The sequence below is a fragment of the Thunnus albacares genome, chromosome 11 (genome assembly GCF_914725855.1).
Source record: "Thunnus albacares chromosome 11, fThuAlb1.1, whole genome shotgun sequence".
Classification (NCBI taxonomy): Eukaryota; Metazoa; Chordata; class Actinopteri; order Scombriformes; family Scombridae; genus Thunnus; species Thunnus albacares.
Window position 1 is genome coordinate 29590432 of NC_058116.1, and position 14306 is coordinate 29604737.

Sequence of the window (14306 nt, forward strand, 5' to 3'; positions counted from 1 at the left end):
GATCATAGACAACTGTACTGACTACTGAGATAAAACTTTACTCTTCACCTCTTTGCAGAGGACCTCTAACTAACAGATATTTTTAAAAATATTTGTATGAAACAAATATTCGTACAAAAAAACCCCACTATTTGTGCTTTGCCGAATGATGTATTTGTATTCTTGCACACCCCTATAGCCTACAACATTAGCAAGGTACAATTAATTACATTTATTATTTTTATATATACTTATATATTATTTCCATGCAGCCAATAAGCCTCTGGACCTCCAGGATTACAGGAAACTCACTAGACCTTAACAGAAGACATTAGACATTCAGTTGCCAACACGTTCTCTTAATCTCAACTCATCAAATACAGCAGCTTGGTCAGCGGCCACACACTTTAAAATATGACACTCTAACGTCAGTTTTGCACATGCAGGGCTGCTCAATAGATATCAGTGGTGTAGTGTTCCAGTCTCAAAAATATATGCATGCACTGATAGTCTAATGCTGTTTCCTTGCAGTTCAAAGACCAACGTAAGAGCTTGTTATAACCGACTCTCTCCATTCATCCTTATCACTTGTTTCTCTCTTCATGCTCTGTGTTATACTTTCTGCACTGTTTACTCTGTTTTTACTGTCGTTTCATGCTTACAGCATCTCTCCAAAATAAACCTCCATGTTCACAGGAAACAACGAAGGTCATACATGCGCATGGGGACGAGACATCTAGCCAAAGTCACGGTGATGGAAGAAGTGATGCAAGCTGGGTAATGTTTTCTCAGAGGCTGGCTGACATTTATCAATACATAAACCACTTGTAACTTTGTATAACTTAAATCCACTCCGGTGTAAAAGTTTTACTGGTCAAGAAACGAATTTTGATCCAACTTTGTAGAAACTTGCAGGACTTTCTTGAATTCATTGTCAATCAAGCCCTTCTAATTTCAAGATGATTGTATGCAACATATTGGTGTATTTGACGAGTTGGGGATGAGAAAATGATGCAATTGCATATATAGCTTAGTGTTGGCTAAAGGCACTGCAACCGGACTGTGGGAGTTCATGTATTACATCAGCTCCTGCCAATTTGACACTTCACTTAGTTTCAACAAGTTGCAAGAGAGGACTGAAAAATGACTGGGATCAAATACACTTCTCACTTCACCTCGGGTTTGTAGCTTCTTTGCACTTAACAAGTTCTTTTAGAGTAAGTTTTTAAGATCCTTCTCATTACTTACAAGGCTTTACATGGCGCCTGAGTACTTCAGTGAACTTTTTACTCCTCACTGTCCAAAAAAGGCTTCTTAGATCTTCTTGGATTGGGCCTGTTAGCTGTTCAGGTAAAGGTCAAAGGGTCATTGAGTTTTTGCTGTACACCGGCTCCTCGGCTTTGAAACAGTCTTCCAGTTAGTATTCAGGCTACTGACACTGACGTTTTATAGACTTATGTGTTACAAAATGCAGCTTTGTTGTGTAACTGCAAGATTTTGTCTTTTTAAAAGAAATTGTTTCACCTTATGGATGATTTTAATCCTGCTGTTCTTTATTTGCTTGTTGTTTTTATATCTAGGATTAACTTTTGATGTTGTCTCTCTGCACTGGAGAACACTTAGTGCTAGCTTGAAAAATGCTATAAAAACATAATAATACATTTTAGTATCAATACTATGACTCAGTCCCCAATATGAGGTATTATAATTATGTGTATTGTGTGGTTTTTACATGATGCCAACCTGTGTTTGGCAGCTGTTTAGCCTTTTGTTGTTGTTATATTAATGTATTTATCAGCATCATGTGTATTAGTCATGTGCATATTTGTTTTTGAAAAGTGGCGATTGTCAAAGCGCATTTGCAAAAAAGGTTGGGAGGTTTATCTGGCCCAGTTCAATCCAGCCTGTTATCTAATTAGCTTGTAATTGTTTAGAGGGTTTTAGCACAGGAGAGTGTATTTCATTAAAATATGCTGTGTAAAAGAACCCAGCTCTTTCTTATAAAAATGCATCCAGCAGTAGAAACTAGGGCTGAGCAAGAGGTTTGGCAGACAGACACACACACTTTCTTTTTCACTGTTTTGTAGAATGTTACAACATGGATGTACATCATAGTTAGCGGTTGTTATATATGAATTATTCTATCAAATCATTCATTTAAAAGCCATGAATATCGTGCAGCGTTCATTACATGCAGTGAACTCCTCTCAGAAAACCCCAACTATAACTCAGCCATCCACTGTCTTTCCAGGTCAAGTCACATTCCAACCACAGTGTGTGTAGACACAACAACAGAGGAAATCAGACTACACCTCTCTTGTCAAGATATAGACCTAATATCAAACATCCATAGAAGAAAAACCCCCGAAAACCTCTGTGAGCTGAAACAAAGGAGGATTGATTGCATGATAAAACTAGAAAAGAAGAAATCAACAATGTCATCCACCTCTGCATCTTTTGCAATCCGATATTAGAACAACTCCCCAACATTTCCTCCGACACTTATCTCAAACATGCTGAAAATTTGGTGTTAGAACCCCCCCATCAAACTTCCAATTATCAAACTCACACAGACAAGCCCAGGAAATGTGGGGGTAGGTGCGGCTGTCAGCTAATTGGTGGGATTACAGTGTTTGCTCATTATCACATCCTAATGCTGCTGATGAAAGGGAGAACTTGAGTAAAGCTGTGTGGTACGGGTACTTGTTTTATAGCACATCTCTCAAACTGACTGTGATAGAATGTAATTGGTGTTATATTTAAAATCGTCACCATCATCACGTTGGATCGTTATACTGAACGATTCTTTCAGAGTTTGAGATCCTATCGTACTTCTTATACATCTGGACAGGCAGGATGTGCTTTGTGAATCTTTTTTTTTTTTTTCTTTGGTACTGCTGGGGACTTTCCTCTGATTTCACATCATTGTGTCAACAGTGAATCATGACCCATCTCACATGTGCTCACTGAAAAAGAAAAATAATGTGATCCCACTTTTTTTCCCCCCATCTATTTCCTCTCTGTCACACCAGGCTTTCTCACCAGATATCTTGCTTTCATCAGGGTGGTGTCTGAGGATGTTCATGGTGTCAAAGTCATGTGACTTCCCATCATTGTTTGAGAATATAGGACACATTTACTTTTAGTGAATACCGATTATTTTAAATGAATCTGTGGTTGATCCTAACATATTCTCCATTTAACTTTACGATCATATGATTCTCAAAAAAATATAAAGATACTTTAATTACACTTTAGAGTGCGAGCAAATGTCTATTTCCTGGAGGCAGAAGGTACAAATGTAGAGATTAGAGATATGCAGAAGGCCTGGTATTTGTATTTGTATCTATATTTATTGAGGCAGCAAAATTATTTGTTGTTGAATTTGTATTCGAATAAAGGTGGAACAACAGCTTGTTACTGTAGTTGGATAACCACAGTATGTGTTGAGAAACTGGTTGTGGCTAGTAGTTTTATTAAAGTTAATAACAGCTGTAGCCTACTAGGGATGTGCAGAGATCCCAGTATTTGTATTTGTATTCGAATAAAAGTGAAAAGAGGCTTAAAAATCCTGTTTTTGTTTTTATTAGGCTTTTAATTTTAGAAAGTTAAAGTGTTATGATAAGTGTTCATAAAGCTTGTGTCAGTAGTTCAGCTTTATCTCTGGGGAACACCCCCAACTCTGGGAGTGATGTCCAAATTAGGAAATGTGCGTCATGTAGCAGGTGGATGTGACTCCCCTCGTTGAGACCTGCTGACAGACGTAACAGCGAAGCAGAGGAGAGACACTGAGATAGTGATGTCACTGACCTGCATGCTGGTATTTGACATGTTTTTTTTTTTCTTTCTCACAGAAAACAAATAATTTTTAAAATATTTGTATGAAACAAATATTTGTAAAAAAAACCCCCCCAAAAAAACCCACTATTTGTGCTTTGCCGAATAACATATTTGTATTCAGGCACACCACTAGTAGAGACCATAGGAGTCGAATTTGAAAAAGAATTAGTACAAAAGCCCAGCGATTAAATCAACATCAGCCTCTGCAAACTGTGTGGCTCCTTTGTTCCCTCACTTAAACTTTTTGTTTTGGGGGATTTGTTGTTTTTCTTGGGAGGACATTCTGTCAAGACTATTCTGTCAAGTTTATTTTCTTTGTGAAAATGAGATCATTATTGAGTTATAAATTTAAAGAGTGCTGATAAGTAGAACAAAACATGCATTTTATGTCTCTCTGTGTATTAAACCTTGCTCTGCTGGTAGCTTGACTCATTCATGACTCATGTAAAAATGATTTGGACACATATTCAGAAAAAGGACCAACATATAAGAAAATGCCAACACGTTTTCCTGAGGGGGTGCATGTCTGGAAGGAACCTTAGTTATTGAAGCTATTCAGCGAAGTTTCGAGAGCAGGACCACGCCTCCACCTAACCCCCCTCCTCTTCTTCCACTCGTGTATTCTGTGCCCCCCAACCCTATTTCTCTCTTCCTGTTTCTTCATGATTCTTCCTCTCCGTGGCGGATCCCCCACCACGCAGTCAGCAACCGGAAGAACTACGCATATCAATCGTTTTCCTTAATAAATCATCCAAACACATCTTGTTGATGGAGTGGTCCTTGCTAGTGAATTATGATAAAGAGACAATGAAGTAAATGATTGAAATGTCAGCTAAAACTGTGACGCTTTAGTGTTAGTGGCTGGCATAAATATCTCATACCGTCATTACCATGACACGAGGAGTGGGGAGAGACGGGGATGACGTGCAACAAATGGTTCCCAGTTGGATTCAAACAACATTGTCAGTGTGAATTCCTGAATCTCCCCCCCGGGACGCCACATTTACGTCATTACTGTTCTAATAGATTGTCCTATATTACTGATGGAGTGGAGTAAGAAATACAAATAATATTTTTGCACGGTGTTAATATTCAAATGTCATCTTCTTTGTCATTAATTTTCCAGTATTAATTATTGGCCCACACTGTTGGCGACTATACAAACTATTACAGCTAAACAGTTGGCCGTGGTTGGTAGTTTTTTATTTTTTTTGTGCAGTCAGTTTCTTTTATAAATGTCAATAGGAGCCAGAAACAATTATGCCATTTTCAACCTAATGTCTTAATAATGAAATGGAATTAAATGAAAATAACGAAGCCATAATCTAATTCGGTGAATAGCGGCCTAATAGTCGATGCAGTGTGTCCTTTCAGCGGCACACACAATCACCAGCTCCAAAGACTTTGCACATGAATGAAAACTCAAATCAAACCCATTCATATCTGAGGTCATCAGCTGTGCAGGAGAACAGACTGAAACAAGGTAGTGAATTAATATTAATGATCTCGGGTCAGCACCCTTGTAACAATTACACTGTGCACATTAGACCACACTTTGCCCGTGTTTCCCCCCCTTTAAACCTATTTGCATGCATAATGAGGAATTTGAATAAGAGGTCATCATTTATTAATGCTGTCATTTATATTTATGACCGGCGTGCTTTTTCGTAGTGCGGGCGCGCCGTCAAAGAGCTCGAGATCTGCGCTGCCATTCGGGAGTCGGGGAGTTTGACGGGCCCGAGTTGGGGAGGACGGGGGGCGGGTGGGGTCCCCCCCCCCCCCCCAGTAGAGTCAGACAAGAACAAGATCACAGCGAATACTCTGTTGGAATGTACTTTTCCTGCTGCAGATAATGAAGTATCTCCAGCCGCCACCGATCACATTCGACCAGATTGCCTGCTTCAAACTGCAAAATAACAACGAGTTGATTTAGCATTATGTTGTAAGTTGTTTTAATATAGAGGGAACAGTGACAGATTTAGTCTCACTTAATTGTATTACTGGAGCTGTGTAAATTATTGGCTGATAGCTGGTAATAAATGTTTGGCACTTGTCTCGTGAAGTAATGAAGGCAACATTGATGTAACTCAGAAACTGTCGGGAGTAACGACATCTCATATTTGCCATCTTCTCAGCGCCCCCCCCCCCTCCCCCCCCCCCACCTCCTCCCTACCCCCCGGAAATTCACTGCTGGGATGAAATATTGGGCAAAGGATTGAGACATAAAGCCATCTGCTTTGACTGTATTTCTGTCATGCTCTGTCCTACTTCATTCGCCCACAAAAAACTAGAACTCAGACACCCGAGAGGAATCTGGAAAAAGAAAGAGAGAGAGAGAGAGAGAGAGAGGAAGAGATATCACACTGAGTAAAAGTTTGTTTATTTATCATGGTCTGTCAGTGTCGAAGAAGCATGTGCATAAAAAAAAAAAAATCTTGTTTCAACTGAGAAGGGCCGTGTGCACCGAGACAGCTTTCCAACATCGACTGTCGTTGAGCTCCCCCGGCGATACGCTGCAAACTTCTAACAGGTAGAGCTGGTGGAAGCGGATGCATTCATATTCTGGTTCCAAACCGTGCCTGATCAAGTTAAAGGTATCACTCGCGATAACCCTCACGGGTAGATATATCGCTGGGGAAAAAAAAAAAAAAAAGTCACATATCTTATCGGGCTCCGACAGTATTACAAATCATAGTCCGACGGGAGTGACACCGGCTCAAATGAGGAAGGAGCGTATCTAAAGCATAACTCGGGGTGTTTGACTGATACCGAGCCCCTCGTTGGGACAAAGGTCTTTAGGAAGGAAGATATTCATTGTGCAATCTGGAACTAAATCCATATGGTGCAAGGAAACCAGAGTCGTACCCCAGAGAAATATTACATGCATGCAGATAGGTTTTCGTTTGAAAGTCTCTCGCTCTCCGTTTTCCCATTTCCTCCTGGATCTTTGCTCTATTTAAAACCTTGGAAACATCACACACTTAAGTGTTTCACTTGCTGAACTTCTGCTGTTAAATCTTGGCAAATAAAAATATGTTTTTTTTTTCCTTTTTAATACAGAAAAAAAAGCTTATTGTCATTATGGTGCTGCAGCCTGTCTGCTTAACTTACAAGACAAGAGGAAAATTGCTCATTAACACTGTGTGGAGATGGCGGTCTGGGTTAAACTGACCCTGTTACACTCGGACGAGAGGGAACATAGGCACACCGACTATTCTCTCTTTCTTTTCCTGACTGTGTCCGAGTGTGTGTGGGCGAGGAGAAGGGAAGGAGGAGGAGGAGGAGAGAAGGAGAGAGCCTGGTGAGCCGGAGGCTGTTCAGTGAGTGTGTGAGTGGGAGAAAGTGTGACATACATCCGGCCGATGGCGACGCAGCCTCCCACGGTCGTGATCTTTTTTCCCCTCTGCCGTGTCCTCTGCACGTATCCCGCTCTCTTTGATTTCTGCCTGTCTGGAGAGCTGCTGCAGCCCCGTCTCACATACTTCTTGGCGGCGTCGGCTCGTGGTGGTGGCTCGGCTTTAGACAAGACGGCTACGTATTCTTGATAAAACTCACCTCACAGATACATTCAAGGTTCGTGCACATTAGCGACGGTTTAAAGAAACTGCCCGGACTCTCCTCTTTAGTTTCGACCATTTCAGCAGATTAAAGGAAGACCATTCAAACGCGCCAAGATGCTAAGAAACGCTGTCCTCCAAGAAAGTCACAGTGTGATTCTCCTTAATTGGATTACTAATCACCCTGATATAATGATTAGCTTGCTCAGCCATGCCTTACAATGCAAAGGCTGTGTGACTAGATTGTGCTATTTCAGATGCTGAAGTCATGCTTGCATCAGCTGCTTTATTCATGCTACAACATCAGCAGTAACATCCAATCATATTCATACAGGTGTACGGGGCGGCCTTTATGACCACTATTATATCCGTCATTACTCTGCTGATACCTTCACCACCCTGATCTCCTCCTTATGTGCTACGTTCTTGTTGTTGTTGACTAATATTAACAGTGAGGTCAGATGCCTTTTTTTTTTTTTGCAAGGCTTAGACCAGGACCTGGCCGAGATGAGACACCAGAGCTGCAGTTGTGATTTGTTCCATATTGACAAACTGACAAAAAACCTGTTATTTTCCTTTTCTTTACTATCCTCTCTGTCACAGAAGGAAAGAGGTCAGTATGGACTTTCTGTGTGTATATTTAGAGCTACAGACAAGCACAAATCAAATTGCTGCTGTGTGTGTGTGTGTGTCAACATCAATAAAGTTTACCCGAATTCTGAACTTGTAAAGAACCAGGTTGTGAAAAGTACTTTTAGCTGATGTTTATCTTCCTCCAACATGACACTCGCTTTGTCTGTTTTAGCTAACTGTTGAACTTCTAAAGAGGAAGACTCCCATTTACCCAAGAATGTAGGCCAAAACAACATTTATAACTTCAGACTTTTTTTTTTTAAATGACACATCAACATTTCTTACCATAGAAGACCAAATTTTAACTGCCTTGACTGCTTATAAAGACATTAGTCACAACTTACAAACCCTCATTATGCCTCTTTAGAAAGTGGCATCAAATATAGGTTAAACACACACACTGACCCTGATGTCACAGCTGATTGAATAAAACCATTACAGCTCTGCTTTTACAACTAAACAAGTCAAATTAACACTGACCCTGCCAGTCACAAGTAAGTAAGTAAACTTTATTTATAAAGCGCCTTTCAAAACCAGAGTTACAAAGTGCTTTACAATGCAAATTAAACGAGAGAGATAAAATAGAATAAAATTTTAAAAAAAGTGTAACACATAACATCATCAATACAAAACAGTAAAAGCATAATAAATACACAGAAGTCAGATGCAACAATAAAAACAGTGAGAGCAATACAGAGAGTGATCAGATATTATGCAAATAAAGTGCATGACTCCGCATTTTTTATCGTTTTACCGTTGGTCTTAAGCCTGGATTTCGGCACTGATCAGTAGACCTCAGTGATGTCACCATGGTCAGGAGACACAGTAATTTAGATATATATATGTAGCGCCTTATAGGTAATTAAAAGAATTTTAAAATCAATTCTACAAGCTATTGGTAGCCAATGTAGGTTGGCCGACACTAGTGTGATGTGTTCCCTACCTACAGTCTGGCTGCTGCGTTCTGGATTTAACGTATGGTGAAAGCACCGCGCCGTAGCGGATGTCTTAAATATCTTCCAACCTTCTTGGAGAGAGAGAGAGAGAGAGAGACGTGGCGTTGGATGAGATCACTGCGACAGATAGGCGAGTCAACCACTAGCTGCAAACAGGGTTATTTATAACGTGTTTGAGAGTGTAAATTCACACAGAAATACCACTCCCGAGGGAGTGAAGAATATGGTGCGAAGAAACACAAAAATCTCGCACCCTCACAAAAGATGTGTCATAACGTAGATGAGACGTCCTTTCTGTGCAGAGAGAGAGAGAGAGAGAGAGAGAGAGAGGAATATGAAGTTCTCCAAAATAAATCGAGAGAGAGAGAGAGAGAGAGAGAAAAAAAGCAGCTTTCACATGACCTCAGCGAGAGCCAAGCAGATTCGCCACCATCTGCTTATGGCTTTGACAATGATAGGAGTGGAGTTTTTAATATAGCAAAGGAGGCCAAGGCAGTGCCGTGACATCTAAATGAGAAGCAGTGTGAACATGTCTGTTCATATTACAGTGAGATGGGAACAGTTTGTGTTTTGTTTTGGTTTTTTTTTTTTTTTGAGTACATGAGTGTAGGCCTTTGTATGTGTGGATAAAGGAGGGAGAGCGGGAGAGGGTATGTGTTGAGAGTAAATATGTGTGAGGAGACATTCTTCTTCATCCACAGGAGTGTGGGAAGGCTGAGGATGAAAGGCAGAGAGGGAAGCCGCCTCCCCGGAGTAGAAACGACACACAAACATCTCTCTCAATGAAAAGTCTCCTTATATCCACAGCTTCACATCTCGAAAGAGTTAACTCCAGCAAGACAAACAAGCCGCTATCCATTCTGCAAAGTTAAATCACCAATACAGATACAAATACTGCCTTCCTTTCAATCCATCTCTCAGACTTGTATGCATTATTCAAAAGTTTCAGTCTTAGAACTTTATAAATATATTAGCTTTTAACTTACAAACATCATGAATGATTGGTGCATACTAGGAGTGTGCCCGAATACAAATACGGTATTCGGCAAAGCACAAATAGTGGGTTTTTGTATGAATATTTGTTTCATACAAATATATTTTTTTAATTATTTGTATTTGAGAAGAAAAAAAACACAGGTCGGTTACATCACAATCTCAGTCTCTGTCCTCTGCTCCACTGTTATATCTATCAGCAGGTCTCAACGAGGGGAGTCACATCCACCTGCTACATGACGCGCATTTCCTAATTTGGACATCAGTCCCGGAGTTGGGGGTGTTCCCCAGAGATACACTTAAATTTTCTAAAATTAAAAAGCAGGATTTTTAACCTTCTTTCCACTTTTATTCTAATACAAATACAAATACTTTTGCTGTTTCAATAAATACAGATACAGATACAAATACTAGGCTTTCTGCACATCCCTAGTGCATACAAGTTTTAACCTTTCTGGGAACAGTGTGAGAAAATAATTTGAAGGTTTTGACAGCATCTCACTGCAGATGGAACTGCCTCAGGTTTAATGTGGCTCTTTGGTCATGTGATAACAAGTGATCCTGGAGGACATTGCAATTATAGAAAATGCTACACCGCCTTTTATCACGCTTTTCCAGGTTGTTAGTGTCCTTTGCATATCAAGTTATGAGACTATAAGGAGCTCAAATCCATATAGATCTCCCTGTAAAGACGTGCACCTGCCTGGGATGTCGTTAGTGACACACGGAAAGGTTGGACGTGGTGATGACATCAATATGAATAATGTCAGACCTTCATGTGGTTTTTGTGCAGTTCTGTAAAATGTATATAAATGTGTTGGATAACAGCAGATATTTCAGCTCACGTTGATTAGTAATCACAGTAACCAACAGCGATTAAACTATAAACGTACAAAAGAAATACTGATAATAATAATTGAGAGCTCCGTTGTTTACATCATAACAAATCTTAAACGCCATCAGAATTATAAAACTGGTCTCAGCTCTTGTTCTGAAGATGTACAGCGAGCAGACAGTATGTGCTGTGGGATGATGTAGTCGGTGAATACTATACAGCACAAACAGCAGCCTGATAAGCATACTAAAGTATCTTTATTATGCCAGGCGGCGGAAGATTAATAAGGTGATGTGTTTCGATTGTAATTGACCCAGTTAATGAGACCCTTGTTTTGTGGTTTCCTCCCCCGTAACCGACTGTGAGGGTGCTCAAAACAAGTGCCAAAAACTCCCATCTCTGCCAAATGAAATTGGCTTATTAATTCCAATTATACTGATCATTGAACACTCAAATGAAAAATGAAGACGTTTCAACTTGACTAATTGGCCCCAGGAGTGAGCGTATGTGTGTATGTGTGTGTGAGAATGAGAGGGAAGCAGAAAGAAAGAAAGAAAGAAAGAAAGAAAAAGATTATGGGACGGAGAAGGAACTTTGTAGTTTATTACAGTGAAGGCAGGTTTGTTGACGGTGGAGGAAGAAGTGAGAACGTCTCTGGGACCTAAAATACAGTCACACACACACACAAACTATCATCTAGTTAATAAAACATAACATAACCTGTGTGAAAATTACTTTCTGTTTTGTCCCGGCTGGATAAAACAAAAACAAGTGATGTTATTTTTAACTTTCACATAATAAAAACCAGTAGGTGTTAAAAAATATATCTAACTGATGTCAAAAAATGGGTAAAGTTACTGATTATTAAGGGTCTAGAGCAGAGGTCCCCGACCTTTTTTTTGCGCCACGGACCGGTTTAATGTCAGACAATATTTTCACGGACCGGCCTTTAAAGTGCGGCGGATAAGTACAACGAACTAAAATGATACGACCGGCGTAAAAACTGTGGTATTTTCTAAATATAATAATAAACCTGAATCCACTGTGTACTCGTATGCAACTTTATTAGCAGCGTCCTCGTAACATTGCGCCAACAACATAACATGAATAACATCCTCTCTGCCCCCCCTAACGCTCTCTGGTCGCTATGGTAACGTGACCGAGACAAGCGTCTTGAGTAAATCATAGAAAATAAAACATTGTTCAGACTTAGATAATAAATAAAACGGAAATAATGTAAGTTATTTATTCTTTCTGTGAGGCCCGGTACCAAATGACCTATGGACCGGTACTGGTCCGCGGCCCAGGGGTTGGGGACCACTGGTCTAGAGTGCTTTTCTTGATTAGATATTGCAGTTTAGACAAAACCATTGCAACCCTTTGTCCAATATAAATAACATGCAGGTGTAGAAAGGGGATTAAATGTTAAAGACCACCAGCCACTTACCTGAGTATCTCACCATCACATTGGGTCAAACCTTCTAATGTTACATCACTTAGTGTAATGAACATTTCTACAGATTGTAAAGCATCGGAGCTGAAGGGACAGCAGGTGTAGATCATCTAATCTGTAAAATAGTCTAATTTATTCACGTCTCAACAGTGAAACTGGTGTCTGGCAACTGTGACAGTGTTTCCTGTATGTTTGTATTTATCTGTGTGGAAAAGCAGTCTTGTCTAGCGTCTGAATTGCCTTAAAATAACTTTGTCTTTGTCATTTTTCATTGTCTTTTTGACACAATATTCATTTTATTTCGAAAAAAAACGTGTCATTTGGCCTCAATTCACACCCTCATCCCTGACCCTCATCCCTGACTTCTCCATACAGCCGTCTAAGCATTGTTCCTGAACCCTGTGGCCTCTATTACACATTAGACTAGTTTCATTACACGCCCACCAGACCAGGAGACCAGAATAGTTAAGTATGGTAGAATAACTACCTGGCCCCAGGTTTTCAATGGGTAATTTGATAAAATACAATTTAATTAGAAGTGATGAACCATGTGCACACTCTTAAAAAAAACTATAATTATAAAAAGGAGATTTTGATACAGAGACAGGCCCACAAAACCAGCTAATACTGCAGCACCAATCAGTTTATATTGTATTTTAGTGCAAGATTGTCTCATTTTCTAACAAATTTTCAGAGTAACGTAATGCAGCTTTGTCTCAGGTTGTTGAAAGGGTAGAGTAGCTTGTTGATGCTTCATTTGCATTAGATGCGCATGAAATTTATGGCTACTTTATGGATAACAACACATGCACTTACTTAACTCCAGTGCCAGAGAGGTCGTACCTGCAGCGGTTCAGGGTTTAATGACGCAGAAGCCTCTCTCGCCACAGACGGGACCCCACAGCGAGAAACGGACCACAGAGAAGCTATTCACAGAGACAGAGAGAGGCAGGCAAAGTGTCGGGGTGTTTATTTAGTTTTGGGGTTGGGACACTGAAGAGAGCTGATGATGAGGAAATGACACACATCCACACGTGCGCATGAGTAAATACACACAGAGTAAATACACATACACGATGTAATTAAGGCTCAGCTGCACTGTGCAGTGTTTGCACGCCGGTGTCCAGAGAAAGAGGTAACTGTTTACGTTTTGGGAAAACTGGTGTACCGAAGTGATGTGAAATGATGTCAGTGAACTGTTCATATTTACGGTGATCATGTCGTACTAACTTGTTGCTTTTTGTTTGTTTGTTTGTTTTCTGTGCATCCTCATATTTGTAAAAATACAGTATATATTCATTATTTTAGCTACACTGTTACTGGGTGACATGTTCCTTCACTACCACGGACACACACGCTGTAGTTTATTTTCACTCGATCCCACACACACACCGTCCTGCTGCTACTCAAGCACCGAATGTGGATTCATCCGCCGCTGAAAATAGTCCCCATTAAAACCACTGTTTCCCCCTGTTTGAGTACTGTTTGGTAAAAACTACAGTTCCCAGCTGTTTAGAAAACATGAATCTATAACAGTTCCAACTCAAGAGCCACTTTCTTTTTTTTTCTGGAGCTTTCAATCACATGACATTATCTTTAGGTACTAAAAGTGCCACAGATGAAGACCTAACAGCTTCTGAGCTCACATGTCAGCAGATTCATCTCCATGACAACTGAGTAAACTCCATCTGCTGATAAAGACCGTGTGATATGGTTGAAAGCCCGGGGAAAATGCTAGGAAGTGGGCCTTGATTTGGGATTATTTTGTCAAACCACATAATTGTGATCCAAATTTATTGATTTATGTCATCAGTAGGAGGAATATTAAGTATTGAGTCACAGACAAATGCTTCTTCTACAGTTGAAGGTGATGGATTTATAGTTATTGTCTAAAAACAGCTTTAAACAGCAGCACGTTCAAGATGACAGACGAGCACAAATTGGTATTTGGTAAATCAGGCAAAGGGACAAAGTGCAATATCAGAGAATTTTGAATTTTTCAATTAATCACTTTGCATTAAAAGACACTTTGATGTTATAAGAGCCTGGGACATTTTGCA

The 14306-nt window shown here is 40.0% G+C and overlaps 1 long non-coding RNA gene across 1 annotated transcript; it reads right to left on the reverse strand.

Annotated features, from left to right (window-relative positions):
• Window positions 1-3107: 3107 nt before the first annotated feature.
• LOC122992658 lies at window positions 3108-13964 on the reverse strand. Its single transcript, XR_006406096.1, has 3 exons — window positions 13873-13964; window positions 10852-10861; window positions 3108-3118 (listed from the first exon to the last, which is right to left on the reverse strand). It is a non-coding gene; the product is annotated as an uncharacterized LOC122992658 (long non-coding RNA).
• Window positions 13965-14306: the final 342 nt, after the last annotated feature.